Genomic DNA, 8,920 nt, shown 5'->3' on the forward strand with positions numbered 1-8,920 from the left:
TGTTTGTTTTTTTTAAATTTTTTTTTTTAGAGGGAGAGAGAGAAAGAAGCATGTATGAAAAACATTGACTGGCTGCCTCCTGCACACCCCCTACCGGGAATCAAACCCACAAACTGGTCATGTGCCCTGACCGGGAATTGAACTGGAACCTCTCAGTCCATGGGATGATGCTCAATCTACTGAGCCACACTGGCTGGGCACATCCTAAGTTCTTGATAATATATATAGTTCCAGTCACAAAAATGCAACATTTTTCTGTCACCAAAATTAAGAATAGTTTAAATATTGTTATTTATAAATAAAACATCTCCATAATACTTGGAATTAGCAAAATGTGTTTAGAAAACAGTAATCTTAAAGCTATCGATTTCCCAAACATTGTACAAGCCATAAAGAAGGAAGTGGTATCTCTTTCAATGGTCAGTCTGCTAAAATGGCAAGCTTTCAAAGCAACACTTCTTAACTATAAATGTAGTTCTAACTACGTATAGTCTAGTATGTGAAGCAAATTTAATAAAATAAATGGTATTTACTCACCTACATTCTGTTCTAAAAGCTTTCTACAACTGTTTTACAAAAGCATTTCTACCCAGTTTTAGAACTCTTAGTAATTAAATAAGCTAGTCTTAATAAATTAGAACTAGAGCCTAATTTAATTGTAAAAATCCTTTTATAACCACATTTGGTGGCATATTCATTCCAATTCAACAAATTGAATTCTCCAATTAAAATGACAGGTAAATTAAGGTTCCATAGAGTGTTAAAAATTATTTCTGCAAGCATTTTTTAGATAAAATAACAATTGTTTCACTAGAACCATGCTGAATAATTTACAGAACCCAGGAAATGAAAACCACAATCTCATTCTGTGTGCTTTTGTAAAGATTTAGGTATACTTTCAAAGGAGGCAGCTAAAAGTCAGTCAGACTACTTCTAATATGTTTGCAATAGAGCAGCAAAATTCTTTTAAAAATCTGTTTCCGAGAAGTGATCTAGAAAAAAAGAACCTGTTGAAATGTGAATCAAGTCAGGTTTCTTTGGTCTTTTTTTTTTTTTAATCCTCACCCCAGGATATTTTTCCATTCATCTTCAGATAGAGTGGGAGGGAGGGAAAGAGAGGGAGAGAGAGAAACATCGATGTGAGGGAGACACATCAATTGATTGCCTCCTGCATGACCCTGACCAGGGCTGGGAACCGAACCACAACTGAGGTACATGCCCTTGACTGGAATTGAACCCAAGACTCTCTGGTTCATGGGCTGATGCTCTAACCGCTGAGCTAAACTGGTCAGGGCAAATCAGGTTTCTCTGAAGTTAAAAAAAAATTTTTTTTTCTTTATTGATTTGAGAGAGAGAGGAAGGAAGAGGGAGAGAGAGATAGAAACATTGATGAGAGAGAACATCGATTGGCTGCCTCCTGCATGCCCTCACTGGGGATTTGGCCCACAACCTGGGCATGTGCCCTGACTGGGAATCAAACCTGCGACCTCTTTGTGCATGGGTTGATGCTCAATCACTGAGCTACACCAGCCAGGTTGAAGTTAAATTTTGACACAACTATTTTCACACTGATTTGACCATGACAGTAGAGTTCTTGTAAACTCTTAGTTAATAAAATAACTTCTTCTATAATATGACTATATGCTGTCAATACCTTAGCTAACTAATATTTTAAAATTGTAATTCGGATATACTGAATCAAAGAAGAAAAGTAAAAGTTTCAAAGTGTTCAGTTAATTTATTCAACATTAACTGAGTGGCTTATGGGCCAGGCACAATGTTAGATGTTAATGAGCATAGAGATACTCTTTCCTCCAAAAATTCAGTCCGGCACAGAACAAAACATGCAAACACATAGAAAGCACAATAAGAACAGCACGATGGAATCACAGAGTTGGGTGATACAGTACAGCGGTTACGAGCCTGGACTCTGCCACTCCGCTAGTCTGGAAAACCTGCGTCAAGGACAACCTCCCCAAGTCAGCTTCTTCCATCTGTTATGAGGAGAATGACAATGGGTTGCTGCTGTTAAATAATACATGGAAATTCTTAGAACAATACTTCCTAGTGCATTATTAACATTGAGGGAGTAAAATGTTAACTTCTTTTTTAATGCCTACTCGAGGATATTTTTCCATTTATCTTCAGATACAGTGGGAAGGAGGGAGGACGGGAAAGAGAAAGAGAGAAACATCGACATGAGAGAGACACATCGAATGGTTACCTCCTAATCGACCCCGACCAAGGCTGGAGACAAACCGCAACCAAGGTGCGTGCCCTTGACCAAAATTGAACCCATGACTCTTTGTTCCACAGGCCAAAGCTCTAACCGCTGAGCAAACTAACCAGGGCAACATGTTAACTCTTTCTTTGATGGAGATGGCGGAATGATAAGAAGATGGCAGCCTGGCTGGTGTGCCTTGGTGGTTGAGCATCGACCCATGCACCAGGAGGTCACCGGTTCAATTCCTGGTCAGAGCACATGTCCAGGTTGTGGGCCTAGTCCCCAGTTGGGGAGCATGCAGGAGGCGGCCAATCAATGTTCTCTCTCATAGACATTCCTATCTCTCTCTCTCTCATTTTCCCTTCCTCTCTTTGAAATCAATAAAGAAAAAAAATTAATTAATTAAAACAGATGGCAAAGTAGTGAGACACCAGTGGGAGATATCCTAGTGGAAATAACAAAACTCAGTTCATCCTGAAATTCTTGAATTCATGATCAACATTTAAAGCCTTAAAACAAAATGTGGAGCTGTATTTCCCAAAGCATTCCTAGGAAATTCTAAGCTTGGAGTCAACAAAGGAAAAGGACAGGCAGCCATTCAGGGCAATTAAAGAACCCATTCACAACAAATGTCTATACTAGGTGTTCGTTCTGTGAGTGGGAAGGGTCCCTAACACAGGTGCTGAGTGCAGACGCGGAGGTAAATCTGGTTCTTCCTAACAGATACTAAAGGAGGTGGGGATGGAGGAAAAAAGACTGTACAGGAGTGAATACACTAAATACAGGAGTGAATACACTAAAGCAGTGTTTCTGAAACAGGAAACTTGGCATTTGGGGAGCAAAAATTCCTTTTTACACAGGACTGTTCTCTGCCAAATGTCTGTAGTGTCCCACAATTATCACAACTAAAACTTCCCCTTACCACCTTCCTAACCCTTCTCCCTTTCTGTTCTGCCAGCTTAAAGCACTGCACTGATATTCATATGTTCTATCTCCACGGTAAATTCTTAATTTAGCTCTGTAAGGGTTCCCAGTGTGCTCACCTGCTCTTGCCTACACTCTGAAGGAGGCCTGCCTGAGGACAGGCTCATCACACTTCCTCAGTCCTACTCACACCTTCCTATTTCAGAGAGAGGGCTTGGGTGTGGGGGACAGCCTACACAACTACAGAGGAGATCCTCATCAGGTATATATTCTGGATTAATCAACCTACCCCCTCATTTATAAATATCGGCCAACTATTCCAGATCACCAGACATCTGAAGGAAATATCAGTGACAGTGGACAGAGCTGAACAGACTAAACTAAGGGGAAACAGATGGTGTTGAGAACAGAACTTTAAATTTTATTTTTATTAGCCTTCTCAGAGGTACATGAGAGTCTACTACACTCATAAGGAATGAGCCACTCAGACAAAATGGAGCAACCCGAGAAGAAGAAAAAGTTCCTGGCAATTAAAATATTGTCACATTGTATAAAAATCACACATTACACTAATTGACAGAATAAAGTTGAAATTGCTAATTGGGAAAATCAAATTAAAGTGAACTCCCAAATGCAGAGCAAAGAAGAAAAGATGGAAAATATGAGAAAACTGAAAACATATAGGCCAACACCAACAGTGCCTACCAGGAGTTTCACAAGACAAAATCAGAGAAGGGAAGGAAATAGTTGAAGAAATACCAGAAAAAAATGGCCCTGAGTTTTAAATGAAACTTCAAAATAAAAGGCTTGCCAAGCGCAGAGCAGATAGAATGAAAAAGACCCAGATATGGATACATCTAAATAAAACTTAAAAATGCTGAGAATTAAAAGAGAAAATGAAGATATTCAGAGATACGTAAAAGGAACAATAATTAGACTTCCATGACATTTATTACTGCTAATACTGAATACCAGAAGATAATGGAGTAAAAATATCAAAAGTTTTGATGAGAAATGAGTTTAACAGTTTTTACATATTTTATTTCTAAAAGCCATTATACATTCACTCACTTATATACATACAAATATGTGTATATGTGGGCATATACAAATGTGGTACAAGAAAATCTAACCATATTGAAATAGTTTTTAATAAACACAAAGAATGATCTCCTTCAAAGAGAGTCCTTTCTAGCCTTTCAGATGAAATGTATGCCTGTATTTAAATCTATCCTTTTAATTACATGTATGTGATTATTTTGCTTAGTAATAAAATAATCTAGTGATTTTTCCATATTGGGGCTCATTCCCTTCAATACTTCACTATACAGATTTATCAAATTTATTTAATCTGTCCTCTATCGATAAAGATGTGCAGGTTGCTTCCATTTTTTGCAGTTATAATCTGGGTTACAATCAGAATCTCAATAACATCAAGTTAATTACAATTTCTCTTAAAAACAATGTTTTTAAACAATTTAATTAGTTAGGACCCAAGACAGCAGTGAAACAGGTGAAAGCTACACTCACCTCCTCCCAGGAACAAACTGGAATTACAACTAAATAACAACAATCATCCTGAAAAGCCAACTGAAGACTAGCTGTAGAAAAGCCTTATAACCAAGGATTTCTAGAAGCCACATCAAGATTGGAAGGAAGTGCAGACATGTGAAAAGGGTTGGCCCTACTCCCATGGGTAACAGTTGAGGTTCTGGAGGAATATCTCCATTATAGTGCGGGGGGTGGGAGTTTGGGGGTTCACCCTAAGAAACATGGGGTCTTTCCCTGGCCGGTTTTGCTCAGTGGTTAGAGCGTCGGCCTGCGGTCCGGAGAGACCCAGGTTCGGTTCCTGCTAAGGGCACGTACCTTGGTTGCAGTTTGTCCCCAGCCTTGGATGGGTCGTGCAGGTGGCAGCCACTCAATGTGTCCCGTTCACGTCGATGTTTCTCTCTCTCTCTCTCTCTTCCTCTCTCTCCCTCCCACTCTATCTGAACAAAATATCAAAAAATGTCCTCGGGTGAGGATTAAAAAAAAAAAGAAACATGGGGTCTCAACCTAAAGTCAGGCTTCCCAGCACTGAGCACCAAAGCCAGGAAGAGGTGCCCATATAACATCTGGCTGTGAAAAGCAGTGGGGTTTCCATCAGCCAGGGAGAGAGCCAGAGACACAGGCACCTTCTTAAAAGGCCAACACAAAATTTTATTCACAGCCACTCTGAGCTCTGGCAGCAGGATGGTGGAACAGACTAGAGTTGCAAGAGGACAGTCTGGAATCTGTGGTTCAGTGGAAAGAGGTGAAGGGTCAGTCATCAGGATACCTGTGCTAAGCCATTCTCCCTTACCGCAGAAGCCATCTTTCTTGGGTGGAGCACTCAGCAGAGGGGGTGGGGGGTATAGTCCCACCCTGTGGAGTTTATGCCCTGCTGAGGAGTACAGCCAGAGGCTATTTCAGTGACAGCCTAACATGCAGCAGGCAGGCAGAGGTGGCTATCTGGGTGCTTTGAGACTTTTGCTGACCTCCCCTGGGCCTGGAAGAGGTGCCGGTCAAAGCCGGGCTTGGTGAACAGCATGGTCCTTCCTACATGCACCCAGACACAGCAGAGGCAGCAACAAAACTGGATCTGTCAGGGAGTGGGGGACTGGGTGGAGGGGGTAGAAGGATTGAGCAAAAAAGAAAAGAAAAAAAGCTCATGGACATGGACAACAGTGTCATGATTGCTATGTGGAAGGGATGGGGGGGGAGGTGGAGGATGGTATATGGGGGATAAATGGTGATGGGACAGAGACTTGACTTGGGGTGGGGAACACACAATACAGTATGCAGATGATGTGTTGTAGAATTGTGGACCTGAAACCTGTGTCATTTTAACCAGTGTCACCCTAATAAATTCAATAGAAAGGAAAAAAAAATGAAAGGTTCTCCTAATTTCATCATCATAACCTATCTCTTTGTACCTTGTCATCTTTGGGTGACAAGTTTAATTCAGAAAGTGAGCCACCGTTTATAATGAACTTATCAATATTCCTATTTTAAACCAAGTGCCTTGCAAAAGCAGTTAGTGTTAATTTTCTGGCAATCTTACCTCTTAGCAACAATTTCCTATTACATGTAATGCTTTCAAAAAGAAGTCCTCTCTAAAAAATAAAAAGGCAGGTTCTGGAGAACATTTTCAAATCTGAATTAATCCCCACCCCCCAACCCAACTTCCAGCATATTTAAAATACTGTTTACTTCCTTCTGGCCTCTACGGTCTCTGATGAGAAATCCACATCATTCAAATAGTTATTAGTGGCTTTTTTCAGTATTTTTTTCCTTTGTCTTGTTATCAGCAGTTTGATTATGATATATCTGGACATAAATTTCATTAGGCTTATCCTATTTGAGGTTCACTGACCCTCTTGCATCTACAGGTTTATATCTTTCACTAAATTCTGTAAGTTTTTAGCCAGTTTCTTCAAATATATTTTTCTGCACAATATTGTTTCTTCTTTACTTTTGGGTGTGTGATGATGAAACAAAATATTAGACTTTCTGGTACGGTCCAACAGGTCTCTGAAGTTCTGCTTATTTTTCTTTCAACCTTTTTCCTGTTATTTAATGTGAATAAATTTCTATTCCTCTATCTCCAAGTTCATAGACTCTTTGTCATCTCCAATTTATCCAATGAGTTTTGTTATTGTATTTTTCAATCCCAAATTATCCATATTTTTCTTTCTTTTTTTTAATCCTCACCTGAGGATATATTTTTTTCCATTTATCTTCAGACAGAGTGGGGGAAAAGGGGAGCATCAACATGAGAGAGACACATAGACTGGTTGCCTCCCTCACGATCCTAACAAGGGGCAGGGACCAAACCACAACCAAGGTTTGTGCCCTTGACCGGAATCAAAACCACAACTCTGGTCCACAGGCCCATGCTCTAACTGCTGAGCAAAAGGGCCAGAGCTTTTTTATTTTTTTAATGAGACATTCTATATTTCCATTCATTTCAAGAGACTCTGACCTTATTTTGTATGAACAGTTGCTTTAAATCTTTCTCAGGTGATTCCTGCATCTGTGTCGTTTGTGTTGGAGTCTGTTGATTACCTCTGCCTATGTGACTTGCAATTTTCCTGGTTCTTCATATGCAAAGTGATTTGGGGTTGTATCCTGTACATTCTTAATATTATGTTATGAAACTCCTGTGTCTCGTTGAAATCTTGTGGAGAGTGTTGATGTTGCTGTTTTCACAAGCAATTGGCTCTGCTGAATTCTAACCTTCTGAGGTACCAATGCCATTTTAGTTTAGTCTTCCATGCTTATCTCACCCTTGTTTGTGAACTTGTTTTCATTTCTCTTGGGTGAGTGCCTAGCAGTGGGACTGCTGGGTGACATGATAAGCATAGTTTAACTTTATAAGAAACTACTGAACTGTTCTAAACTTTCACGATGTCATCTGGACTCTCCCACAGGAAGCACACTAGCCAGTCTGAGACGTGGGTGGTATTCTATCAGTATTTCAGTACTCAACACCTGTGCATGGTCTCCAGGGTCAGAGCCACACTGCCCAGCTCACAGGTGAGCCCAGGAGTGCATAAACTATTTAAGGAGTCTCTTTCCAGACCCCCTCTCTCTCCATAATTCAAATACTTCTGGTTCTCTGGGATTTACCAGTCCTCTGGCCAGAAATCTCAGGCTTTGTTTAACCTATTCTGCCATATACTCACTAAAACTGCACTCATGACCTAGTTCAGGAGGCCAGAGAACCCAGAAAGGAAAAACAAAACAAACAAAAAAAACCCCAACTCCTCCAAATGAAGAGGAAGGTTTCCTCCCTTAGAGTTTTTTTAAAAAATGTATTTCACTGATTTTTTTGAGAGGGAGGATGGGACAGAGAGATAAGAAACATCAATGTGAGAGAGACAGCAATCCGCTGCCTCCTGCACACCCCATACTGGTGATGGAGCCCAGAACCCACAACCTGGGCATGTGTCCTGACTAGGAATTGAATAGGGACCTCTCAGTCCATGAGACAACACCCAATTCACCAAGCCACACGGCTGGGCCTCCCTTGGAGTTTTAATTAGGCTCATCTTGGCTGTTGTAGCTGCTTCAATACCACTGCCAAAGGATTTCCTGGGGGCTGGAGTGCAAAAGAACTCAAAACATAAAAAGAGATTTCTGCATTCTCGCCGGCATCTTGCTTTTTAAGTCAGAACCAGAGGTTTTCTGGAGTGTTCTCTGTTCATTCTGATGCCCACTTCTGGGTTTGGGCCTGGTCAGGAAATACAACAACAAAAAGGTAACCTAACCACGGATTCAGTGGTACTTAAATTTTTGGTTGTCTTCTCCAACTAGCCTACTTTCAGAATCTACAAATAGCTACTCCTGTATTCTGCCCAGTTTTTAGCTGTATTCAGTGGAGAGATGGTGTACTGTACTTATTCCACTTTATGGAACCCTTTGTAAGTTATGTTTTCCACTAAATTTGGGGTGCCATTATGTCTTCAAATATTTTTTTCTGTCCCTTTCCTTCCTTCCTATCTGGAACTCTCATTACACATGTGTTGAGATGCATTAACACTGTCCAACAGGTCTCTGAGGCTCTGTTTACTCGTCTTAACTTTTTTCTTTCTTCTTTGAATTGAACACTTATTGATCTTCACATGTTCACTGTCACCTTAAATCTGCTGTTCAGACTATCCAGTGAATTTTTCATTTCAATTATTGTACTTTTCAAATCTAAAATTTCTATTTGGTTTTTCTTTTCTAATTTCTCTATTGGAAATATTT

This window comes from Molossus molossus, unplaced genomic scaffold (genome assembly GCF_014108415.1).
Source record: "Molossus molossus isolate mMolMol1 unplaced genomic scaffold, mMolMol1.p scaffold_m16_p_7, whole genome shotgun sequence".
Lineage (NCBI taxonomy): Eukaryota > Metazoa > Chordata > Mammalia > Chiroptera > Molossidae > Molossus > Molossus molossus.